This window comes from Anas acuta, chromosome 8 (assembly GCF_963932015.1).
Source record: "Anas acuta chromosome 8, bAnaAcu1.1, whole genome shotgun sequence".
Classification (NCBI taxonomy): Eukaryota; Metazoa; Chordata; class Aves; order Anseriformes; family Anatidae; genus Anas; species Anas acuta.
This window is the reverse complement of record NC_088986.1, coordinates 3,667,372-3,679,877: the sequence shown is the minus strand read 5'-3', so window position 1 is coordinate 3,679,877 and position 12,506 is coordinate 3,667,372. Positions and strand designations below refer to the sequence as shown.

The following is a 12,506-nucleotide window of genomic DNA, read 5'->3' as shown; positions in this document are numbered from 1 at the left end:
AAAAAGTTTCTGAACAATTCAAAATTGCTCTCAAAGTACGGTCACTTCTTGCCAGAGCTTTTATGGAGATATCGTAAAGAGACCAGTCCCAGAGGCACGGGGTATTCCTTCCAACAGAGGGAAAGGACTGCTCAAAGCATGTAACACACTTTAAAGCACTGCGCTTTCTTTAATCCACCTCTTACTTGGTTTAAATTACAGGTACAGTATATACAGAATTTTAGAAAAAATCCAGTATTACTAGTTAAACATTTTCTAAAATGGATTTTAAATTAACTTGAGGAAGTTTGAAGGTACTGTAAGGAATAAATGTTGCTTTTAATCTTTCAAAGCCCAAACTGTAGCATTACTGTTATCTTCTCTTGCCAAGTGTAAGAAGCGCGCTGGTCTTTAGGCACCCAGCAGTGTTTCTTGGAAGGGCAATGAAAGAGTGGATGGCGAAAGCCTGCCAAAAGGAAAATCAAAGCCATACCTGCAAGCTGCAATACAGTTCTAGGAATCCCTTCAGACTTTTCTTTTCATGTGTTTGAAACCGAAACTTTTCAAAATGCTGGCGTGCGTCCTTAAAATCATTTTTACTTCTTAAACCCAAACAACTTGGGTGGGGCTGGAAGGAGGGGAAAAAAAAGGAGAGAAAAGATGGGGTTAAAACAACACACACACACCAAAAGGAAAAAAAAATAAAAGGAAAAGGAAAGAAGCAGCATTAAATGCAATTGGATTGTCCCAAAGCAGTCTCTTCAGAGGAAAAGAGCCTTGAAATGCAGGAAATCTGCCTAACCCCCTAACCATTCCCACTCGGGCTGCCCTGCAGTCACAGATGTTACTGATTCAGTGAGATAGCAATTCCAAGTTCCCAAAACAGATTCCAAGTGAGAAAATAGGAAAAGTCCTTGGTTGCTATTAGATACGCATTCTGAAGTAGAAAGGACTATGGGCAGGGAGGAATTTGTGGCCTGGATTAGAGGTTCCACGGTAATTACCGGGCAATGGCAAAGTGCCTCTCGGCTGACCTATTGAACGCGACGCGGCTGGGAGCTCAGGCTGCAGCAAAAACTTCTGGGGAGATGTGTCAGGTTTTTTTTTGTTTGTTTGTTTGTTTTTTTTTTCCTGCTGTGATTTGCTGATACATCTACCGGGAATGAAATCAGCACAGGTATCTGAAGTCATAACAATGGCCAAAATAGATTACATGAAAAAGTGGAGAATTTAGAAGGGCTTGCTAAAAACCTTGCATATGATGTATTTAACTGTGTAATTAAATTCTCTTGCAGGGTAATAATTTATTGAATCATTGCTGAAAAGACGGAGGGAAGTTACCATGTCCTAAGAGATGGAGCAGGACATCCCCCCATGCTGGGCCTAGCACTCAGCAGCTTTCAGACATCTACCAACTGCACCAGCAATGTGGGAAGAAAAAAGGCACCACCACGTGCAAGAAAAACAACAGTTACTTAAACAGAAGCAGCTGTATAAGTCACAACACAACGTGTGTCAAATGAGCAGGTGAGTAGTTCCCCAGGGTTGCGATTTATAGGGCAACGACTCCAGGTGATGCACAGCCTTCTTATACCGGGCATCAGAAATGGTCCCCATCCCATGGGGCTCCCACCAAGAGCAGGAGGAGATGCTGAACAACAACACCATGCAGTCTGTTTGTTGGAAGAGCTGGTGACAAAGTTTGGGACCCTGGCATCCCAGTCTCCTGCCCTGTCCACTGGGTTGTGTCCAGTGCATGGCAGCTGGGGTCCCAGTGGGGCTCAGAGTCCTGATCCCATTGTCTGTGTGTATTTTCTTGCTAGCAAGGCTGTAAATAAAGAGAAGGTAAAGGAGCCTTACAGGCTGCAGCAGGAGGGACACACAAAGCCTGCTTTACCAAAGGGCAGGAAGCAAGTTGTCAGCTTGCAAAAAAAAGTGTTTTGTTTTTTACATATATTTCTCACAGCAACACTTTGTGTAAAGTCCCTAAAAAGAAAAACAGGAGGAGTTTTCCCTCTTCCTTCAGCCCATAAAACTAATTTCCTGCTCATTCATGTGGAGACCAGGTTAAGGTGAGCATCCCCTCTGGATGCAGCTCAGAAACTGGATACTGGGGGTCAAAGCTCTGCTTCCACGTATGCTGCTGGCTCGACAATCCCAGCCTTAAGAAGTTTTTCTCTGCACTGGGGCTCCCAATCCATAGCAAAAGAAGGTTGTTCTGCAGGGTGCCTTGAGTGGTTTTGTACTTTTAGATTAAGTTTTGTTTTGTTTTCATACAAGGTTGTTCACAAGCTCTATGTGCCCTGGCAATTAGCTAGATTCACAATCCAAATGGAATAAACACCTAGCAGTGTAACGATTCTCCTGCACAAAAAAAAAAAAAAAAAAAAAAAAAAAAAGGCAAATTAATCTGACCTGACAATAAATCAAGTGGCAGAATACACCCTGTTCCACCCAGCTCCAAATCCCATGTCATCAGGCCTCCTCCAAAGCTATTGCATTCAGATGGGTTTTTACATCACGCCCAGAAGGGTCAGAAATATTTGGGCTGTTTCACACCAGTGGGGCTAGGGAGAGGCTCGAGAGCCAGTGAGCATCCACAAAATGTGCCGTTGGCAGCCCTCTCCCTTCTCCAGTGAGGGTCCTTTAAGCAGAGTAACCCCAGCCCTGCGATCCCTGCAATGCAGGCAGTGGCAATGCATTCAAAGAGTTGGAGGGGCACCAGTATGCACCCCTAGGACCAAGCAGTCTTCCAGCTTCAGTACTTCCTCACCCGTCTTTAAGCTATGTTAACTTTACCCAAACATTTCTCAGAGATGTCTGAAAATCTTGCATGCAAATAATTCCCCAAGTGCTGAAACCAGCAACCCAAAGTCTGGTCACCACCACCAGCATTTGCAGTACTGCCATATCAGTAACAGCACACCAAGAGCCCGTAGCATAACTGCTGTAAAAAATATATATATATAATAAAATAAATCCATACATGTATAGAAACAGCTTGGAATAATGATGGCATTAAGCAACATGAAGCGAACAAAAAGGCTCCAAGCATTTTCAGACAGCTGAGGTCAGAAAGTTGAGCTGAGCTCTTTCTGAGAGAAACTGTGGCTGAATTCACCGTGCGCCTTTCAGACAGCACCACCAAAGCAGCACGTTTGTGCGTATTTCAGTGTGACCAACACTGTCGCAGATAAGAGGTAATTCCCTTAACAAAGGGTTAATTTTGCTTAGGAAGCATAGGTTGGATTGCAGAAAGGTAGTGGATGGATTTCAGGCTACAGCATCAGGAGAAGAACAGCACCAGAGTTAAATGAGCTCCCATACACATTCTGAGGGCAAAACAGCATCTCTGTAATATATTGTTTCTTTGAAGGCAGCAAAGCTGAGGCGACACAAAGAAGAAAAATGGATGGAAAATGAAGTAAATATCCTTCACTAATGAAAGACATGAGGGCTGGCAAACTTAAAATGATTCAAAGTTGGGGATGCGAGAGCCCACCCAATATTCATGCATTTGTAAAAAAAAAAATGTCCCCAGACTATTCTCTGTGCTTGAATTGAAGTCTTATGCTACCCAGTCTCTCTCATTAAATTCCCTGTTTAATAGCTGGTCTCGGAGGGCTGCAGCAAGGGTCTGCCACCCCTGCAGTCCCATGCCTCAATGGCCCTGGGAAGCAGCTTCATCCTGGTGGCAAGCAAGTTCCTTCCCTCATCCTTAGATGCAACAGAGAGGATCTCTGAAGACTCCTGAAGAATCAATAACACCTTTTTAAAAATGGATGTGCAATAAGAGTTGGATTTCTGGAGGGGAAAGCACTGCCAGAGTTATTGGTTTGAGCCCCGTTAATTGAAAGCTCAGTGCAAAACTCAAAGTGAGGCAAGCGAAGTGCACAGCACGTGGCCACCCATTAACGTAACGAAGAGGAAACACAGAGGATACAGACAGAAAGTGCTATTTTGACACTTTCAAAGCAGTGATGGGTCTTGGATACTTTGAGAATGTACTTCCACAAAGCCAGCCACCACTGGCAAAGGGGAGGCACATTTGAATCATTACGTACACCTTTAGCAAGCACCCATGGCATCAGTGCACTTCCCAAATATTTTGCAAAAAACAAGGCTGATTAAGCCATCAGTTGGCTAATGAGCCATTGTTAATTCGAGAAATATTACTGAATTAATTTTATATTAATTCAATAACTTATTAATAACTATTGGGTGACCTATCATAAATAAGTTAGCACTGCCCCAGCAGATTGGTGGGATATACAGAGTGATTTGCATAGAGGATTGTGTCATGTGTCTGTCTTCTCTGCTTCTTTTCATTTATTCATGTGGAGAGCCAGGCAGGTAATGGAAAAAGTAATTAAGAGATTTGGCTTGAAAAATGTTTTGATATTAGTGTATATTCTATTAATAAAAAACTATCTGTCCAGCCCCAGGAGCTGGATGAAAAATGGGGAGAAAATACTTCACTTACTGAAGATACAGTGTGAAATTCATTGCATCAATCTTCTGAAAGAGACCTCTTTGCCAGCTTTAGCAGGGCGGATAAACTACATGAAATACTGGAGAAAACAGTGAGAAAGAAGGCAATCGTGCCTGGCTATTTGCTCTCAGAAAATAACCAAACCACTCCTGAAAAGCCAAGTCCTCAGCTGGAGAATGATGTCTGGATGGGGACAAGGTGAACCAGGCAGATATTCCCGAGACAAGAGACAAGGTAAGGCAGGAGGGAGGTTCCCTTAGTGGCAGCAGTGATTTACCTGCAGACCTGCAGGCACTGGGGACAGCCCGAGGCACCAATTCCACTTGTGCAGGCTTCAATGGGGAGATCTGGCTGTGGCTTGTTTGCTTTCCTATCAGGTAATTTTTCCCGTGGCACAAATAGACTTGGAATATTACATGAGAGAATAAATAGCAGGAAGCTGACACTGCTAGTGGTTATTTATTACCTATTTATTAGCAGGTAACGGCTGACCTGCAGGCTATACTGAAGAAACATACTACGCTAACTCCTAAATTACCAGCTGCTTCAAATCCTGCTACTGAGCTTCAGAAACCTCAGCCTTGTGTTGGTCAGTCTGGCAACCAGATTAGCTTCTTAGCTGCTGCTGAGGAAATTGCCATATTGGAGGAACGTAAGTTATTAAATCAAAAAGTGCATCAATATTGTACAGCCATCAAGGCTGCCCAAGCATCTCTGCTGCCTACACCATGTATCTGGGGTCCAGGTACGAGTGAAAAAAAACAGGGATTGCCATGCATCTGTTGTTGTAGAATAATACTTGAAAAGAAACAAACAAAACAACCAGAGGTTGTTTGACCACTTCAAATTTACAGGAATACCAAAAGTTCATTACTCTTTGAATAGCCCCAGTTGGGCTAGCAGCTGATGGCAAATGTTCCTGCTCAGAAACTTTCGCATTTTTCCTTGTGATGCACTGGGGGGGCTGGTAAGGAGCACCATGTTACATCCCCTTCACTCTAGGCCCCAAGACTGCCAAGCCTCTTGTTCCCCTGTCTTTCCAAACTGACTTTCTCTGTGCAAACCCATGTGTTTCAGGGCTCCAGGCTTCTTCCCTGGGCTGTCCCTATATCATAAGCTATACGAGCAGGAAGCATAGATGAGCTCATTTGATGTAAACCAGAGCACAAGGGAGTGTGACAAACAACAAGCAGGATAAGAGGGAGACTGTGAAACCAAAGCAAATAAAATTAGATCACATAGCTGCATAATTGAGCTGGTCCCTGTTTCCAAATCTTATCAAGGGTCTACTTTCAAATGTAATTATAGCAATTATAGCTAGTGATGCCAACCTACACACCGCTCCTTATAGGCACAGCAGAAACTGGTCACAGAGAGACCCAGAAGGGATGAGGGAACTGGCCAGAGGATTTCTGGGAACACAGAGGACCCAGGCTGTAAAGCATCCTGTGAATCCTGCGTCTGATCTAATAAGTGAAACAGAGTTGGATTAGCTCTGCAGGGACATGTCCACAGGATATCAATGTCTAGGAAGAAAGACCCCTCTTTTGATAAGGTCTACTGCTCAGTTATCCTACAAGCTCTCCAGACTTCAGCTTTTCAGTAGTTTTCACTCTTGCTTCCCAGGTTGTGCACACATTCATGGAGATGCTGTTAAGGGAAAAAATGGGGAAAGGTAGGCTGCAGGTATTTTTTCCACCCAAAAGCAGGCTGGATGAACCCTGCGAAGACTATCTGCACAGACAGCACGAGACAGGCTGAATTCTGCTGATAAATTGTTACAACAAATAATAGGATTGTATTTCATTATAACACGGGCTGTTCTGCAAGGGAAAAGGTCTTTCGAGATCTGTTGCAGAGCTCCACAGATCACCTTATCTGCTCCTACTGGAGTGATGCAATTTGTTGCAGTGCGTCGCTGATTCAGGGCCAGAACTTTGCTAACCCTAAGTGTTGCATGATTAATAACCTCTTGTTCCAAAAAATTGCTGGTTTGCACTCTTCAACAGCCCCCCTCCTCTTTGCAAAACTTGGTCTAATGTTTATTGCAGAGCTTCATATTTTGCATAGGGTTTTGCTTCAGGGAAATTGGGTTTCCAGTATCTAACTCCTTTCAGCGCAACCAGAAGAGAAAATCTGATTTTCTTTTAATTCAAGGTAGATCACATTTCAAGTATCACCATGAAAGTAATGTCCTGAAACTCACTTTGTGATTTATGACTACTCCTTTCAGAACAATTACTATTTATACATTCATTTATCGTGCCTCTTGGTGTCATATTTTTGGCAAAGTCACCGGACAATGTAGTGTGTCCCAATTCTCCCTCCATCAGAAAACATTTAGCCGAATTGCCTTTTAATAATGATACTGCCTTTTAATTTTCCAAAATAAGAATGTGGATTGTACCACTTTACTCAGCTCTTCCTTTGATTAATGGCAATGCACTTCTGCATACAGAAAATGAGGCTACATGCATTATGGGCTAAAACAATTCCAATATAAAGTTTCAAGTATACAACTCCCAGGGAACTTAGAATGTATTGTTTTAAGGTAGTTTCGGGGCAAATTGAAAGATAAGACAGTGGAAAGATGGACAAAGAGATTCTGCTGGAAACAAGGCTGTTTACAGGAACCAAGTCAGTGCTTGGACATTTGTATTGCTTGGATAAGAACTGGAGGAGAAAAGAAAGGCTGCTGATAATGGTAATAGATGATTCTGTTCACTGCTGTCTTCCATCATAAACAAATAGCATAGGCCAACAGTTAAACATCATCTATTTTAATTAGTATTTAAAGCATTTAGTTATCTATGTACTAAGTAACTGCAACAAAACTTTGTCAGGCTGGAATGCAAAGGGGGAGTCGAGCAAGGGAAAGCAATCTGATCTGTGCTCAGCCATGGCCTCCCTTTAGATACCTAAAGGCTTACGTTCTAAATTCCACCTGATATTTTAAAAGGGGAAAAAAAAAAAAAAGAATGGAGGGCAGAAACAACTGATATGAAGAAAATAATTGTCTGGTCTTGAATTTTCAGTTATATGTATATGGGCAGACTCCTGGACTTAACCAGACCTACATGTTTGCAAATATGCCATCAGTGCATGACTACTGTGGTCAAGCTTTGTGAGAACTGATTGCTAAACATCTATGAACTTCTCCAGCATATTCACTTTTGAAAGAGATATTAACCACTTCAATTGTTTTTAAATAATTGTCTATTTGTTAACATCATCTGTACCCAATAGTCCAATTCATATATCTTTTTCTTTTGGTGTCATATAATTATATCAACCTCTTCTAGCACGGATTGCACATTGTCATAGATGCCTGCAATACCAAATCTGATGCTAAAGAATAACATTGATATCAAATCAGCCCTGCCTGGCTGTAATATAATTGTCAATGCACTTTACATGTAATAGGGAAGGGGCTTTTGGCCCAAAACATGTACAGTCATTGTCTGGAAGGCTAGCCCAATGTGCTGCATGGTGGTAGGGGCTTTTAGACACATGAATCACTGTTTCTTGGAAACTGTACACATAACTTTGAGGAACTGCAGCTTTTGATTAACAGATGAATTGCTACGTGACTTCAGAAAGCCAATGTAAGGTTTGGGTACAACAAAACCCTAGAGGGAGCTTACCAGTGTGGCCTGTGCTGCAGGGTTCATTCCCAAGGTCTGCCTAAGGGAGATCTGTGATGTCCCCATCCCTAATGTCCCTGGGATCCAGGCACAGACCAGTGTGCACAGCTCAGAGCAGTGGGTGGGAACGGGGTCCTGCAGCTCTCACCAAATCCCTTGGCTGCAGACAGCCGGGAGATGGGACTGTGTGGATATGGAAAGCAAAGAAAATCAAAAAGATCAGAGGGACTTTTTCTCTCCAAAAGCAAAAACATGATGGTGATATATAATTATTATATAATTCATATGATTTCCTGAGTTTTAGATCAGGACATAAAAAGACACTTTAGGATAAAGGATGCTCATTTCACTGTCTGTTCTGGGGAGAGAGCACCTGGCCGTCTTTCTGGAGGCAGGGTACACACTAAGCAGAAGGTGGTTGAGGGCCACTCAGCTGTGTCCCTGCCCTTTTTACTTCATGCACTACTTCCCCTGTACCTTCTGAGGTGTAGATGGGAACTGCAGTCAAGCGCAGGCTCCATCTCTCCCCTCCTCCAGACCAGGCATGCTCCCCTGCTGGAAGAGAAAGCCTCCCAAGTGCTCACAGCCCCAACAACATACATGGAAGTGTTCAATGTGCTTCCAGGAATCAACTTGCTCTTCCTCATGCCAGCTGCTAGGTGTCTGGAGGCACACCCCGTGTACCTGGTGCTCAGGACACAAGCAGGACATAGCAGTGCTGCCAGCACTGCCCCATGGCTCAGGCAGCCCCAGAGGGGCCGCGGCAGAGAATTGCCTTTATGGACTGATGATTCCCTTCTGAGCAGACTGCTTAACTTTGCTTTTCGTGGTGAGCTTCCCTACCTAATGGCCACGTTTTCAGTGAGCCTGGAAAAAAGCTGGAACTACCCTTCTGAGTGCAAACCTGCTCCAAACAGCTTGCCCAGTTGTAGAGTTATTGAAAATGTTTACACGTGTAATTTTATTGCAAGTGTATACACAACTGTGTCTTTATTGATTGCTTTCCTGATTACGGAAGTGTCTCACTATTTTAAACCCCCAGCTCACCCTCAACCTTTCCAGTTCTATCATGCACCATTTAATGCTGTTCTAATATTAGCAAACCTTTATTTCCACAACCTGGATTTTCCATATTTTCATCCTTGCGACCAGCAGAAAGCTCATTGCCAAATAACAATGAGCTCATCTCAAATGCTAATGCAGCCAGTGCCAGGTGAACAAATTGTCTATTATTAGACTTTTTCATGCACTAAGAGCTTTTGTTCCCTACTTGCCTGTCTTAACACCTGCTGTTGCAATGTGTATCAACTTTCTGAACATCATTCACACTAACAACAGAATATAAAATGTATTAGGGAATTGCTCATACAGAAAGTGATTAAGTTTTGTAAAGGGAGCTTTGTTGAGCAAAAAGGGAAAAAATAAGGCATGCAGTGATGGGACTGGAGTAATTATAAATATAAATCAAACCTCTGTGCTAAATCAGTGCAACAAAAAGTTAGACATTCAATTGCAGTAATTTCATTCAGTGGCATTCAGGAAAATACTAATAGTTGTGAGAAACGAATTTGTATTAGTAGTAGTAGTAATAGGAATTTTTTTCCTTCAGTGAGTTTCACACAAATATAGAGTGTTTGACTGGTGTGTGAAAGCGTTGATGGGATTGTGTGGGTTGGGCATATGGAAAAGGTGTAACCTAAACCCAGCAGCTTAAAAAACACATATATAGATATTTAAAAATATTTAGTAGTGTGATCCAAGTGTTAGAGAAAGAAATTATAATTAACAGGTTATAAGGTATGTTATGAAGAGGTCTGGCTTCTACTGGAACAAGAACAGTCATTGCTCGTGGTACAGAAATGGACTGTTCTTATGTGAAATGTCATTTTTTGCTTTTCACTTATTTATTTGGTTCAGAAAATTGTAATTAAGAGATTGCATTTACAATCATGAAATTGAGAGCTGGAAGGATCAGCGTGACCTGTGGCCAAGGTGCAAGAGGAGGCTCAGCGACCACCCAGAGCGGGCAAAATTCCTGTCTGTGGCTGAATCACTTCCCCTCTCAGCAACTCAGATGTGCACTCATGATAAAAGGAAATTCCCCTTTATGCACCTCTCAGCTGCCACATCTATTTAGATTGTGAACATTTCAGGCCAGGAACTGTCTCTTCCTGTGTATTTATCCAATATGTAGCACATGGGGACCTCAGGCTCGATTTGGCTGTCCTGGGAGTGTACTGCACACAGTGTACAATGAAGAAATCCACAAGAAGTGGAATCCAAAAGTTCTTGTTACCTCTCATTACTATGGAACAAAATCTGACCTTGGTTTAGTATCTCTATCAGAAAGAGCTAGCAAAAGCCAATTCCTAGTTCAGGTTTCAGATGACTTATTAAGTACTCAAATAACAAATGAACTTTCCTTACAAATAACCCAACAAATAATCCCTATACACAATTCAATTTCTCTCTTTTTTCTTTACTCTTCCTCTCCTCCTTCCCTTCTCCTGCCTCCCCAGGTCACGTACTACAAGGATACACATGCGCTACGTCTCCTTCAACACAGGACACAGTAGTCATGAATGGTCATGTTTCCACAGAAAGTCTTGCTTTCTTACTTAAAATATATGACCAGTCAAAGAAATTTTGAAAAAATGTTACTTACAAGAAACAGAAAGATAAGGAGTGGTCTCAGCAGAAGGGTTTACTTTACTGAAATAGTTAGTCCACATGCATCTGCTAAAACAGGAAAACAAAACCAAACACAGTTAGTTAGACACATACACCACATTAAAATTCAAGATAATTCATTTCTGAGCAGACCATGGCAGGAGAGGCAGGTTCATGGCAGCTGTCAGCCATCACTGAGGGACATCCATGCAGCATTCTCTGCTTTAAGCTGTTGAAGGTTCCTTTGCATCATTTTTTTCCTGTCAAGAGATATAAAGCAGTCATAGGGACAAGGGGATGATAGGTCCAAACCACTCTCTTCAAAATTAAGCAGAGATTAGTTCGCACAGCAATGACCAGGTAGGATGTCCAGGAGGACAGTGCTCTGCTCAGCTTTCACAAAAACCTCCACAAAATGTTGTATGTTAACTTTGATAGATATGCGTATTCATAACATTTCCTTCCCTCAGGAGTGTCCACAGGTCTTAACATAGGGAAACATTAAAACACCATAAATTGATTAACAGGAAAGCAAACTACTAAGAGCCAAATAAAAAAAGTAGATATATAATAGAGGATGAGCAAAAGGAAGAGGTTTCACTTAGAAGTTTCACTGGACCAGAGTCTTGTTCAGCTATGATGTTTTACATCATATGGCTTTATGCAATATAATAAAAAAAAAAAGTTTGGAAAAAAAACAGTCATCCATACAAAAATCTGTTGAGCACACGTCAAGAAGTCTTGCTGTTAGACATAATAATCCCTATTTCGTATACGCAATTTATTCTGAGCAGTTGTTATTGCACCTCTGAACACAAACATAAAACACATATGAAAGCTAACAGGCAGGACAATTCACTCACATAGATCATCCAAAACAGATCTGACGTGGGCCCTTGTATCAGATGGCCAAGCACATCTCTCTTGCAGGATATTTTAACGCACTGTGTATCCATCAGCATAAAAGAGACGTTTCTGCCTCTGGTGTTGCACGCTGCTATCACATGACCGCTGTAAAATGGGTTCAAGGGGCTCATGAATCTGCCTTAGCCACCAAAGATAAACAAATCTGGAACTCATTAGTCTTCACACGGCAGTGTTTTGGCACACAGAGGAAAAGGAGTTATCAAGACTAAATTCAGAAAGGTTGATATATGTATCTACATCTCAAAATGTCTGTTAAACTGCCAACATGCTTCACATAGTCCCTGTGAGGTTTGTATTTTTTCCTGCATTGTTTAAGCTGTCAAATGTTAATGTGTTTCTGGCTTAATTTATTACACTGATATGACAAGTTATGAGCAAATGTATTCTTGTTTACTACTGTTAATATTTTGGTTATACTCATTAAGAGCAGTTTTAAGATTAGTCTTTTTTGTTATTTTGCATAGCAGAAAAGCAGCAAAAGTCTTTACTGAGGACTGCATCTCACTTCAGCTTACAGCACAGGCTTTGGAAATAAACTTGTCCAATTACCTGTTACAGCACCACCATGGACCAGGATGAGTGCTAAGGAAGGGGTCTCCCTGAGCCCGCCTGATGTATGAGCTGCCTGCTGCTCGTGGGATCTCACGTGGATATGAGGGATGGATGCTTGCACTAAGCAAAAATCCAGAATGTGCCCCTAAACAGGTAGAGTGTTTGCTCTCATCGGTAGCAGGAAGCTAAGATTCATATAATTCATCTTAATGCAGGCAGGATCATCCTCTCCAGTACCAGGG

At 42.1% G+C, this 12,506-nt stretch overlaps 1 long non-coding RNA gene across 1 annotated transcript in view; it reads right to left on the bottom strand.

Annotated features, from left to right (window-relative positions):
- Positions 1-834, bottom strand: part of LOC137860462 (uncharacterized) — a 30,447-nt gene extending 29,613 nt beyond the window's left edge. The window contains exon 1 of the long non-coding RNA XR_011098925.1: positions 473-834. This is a non-coding gene — a long non-coding RNA (uncharacterized lncRNA). The remainder of the gene's footprint in view (positions 1-472) is intronic.
- Positions 835-12,506: the final 11,672 nt, after the last annotated feature.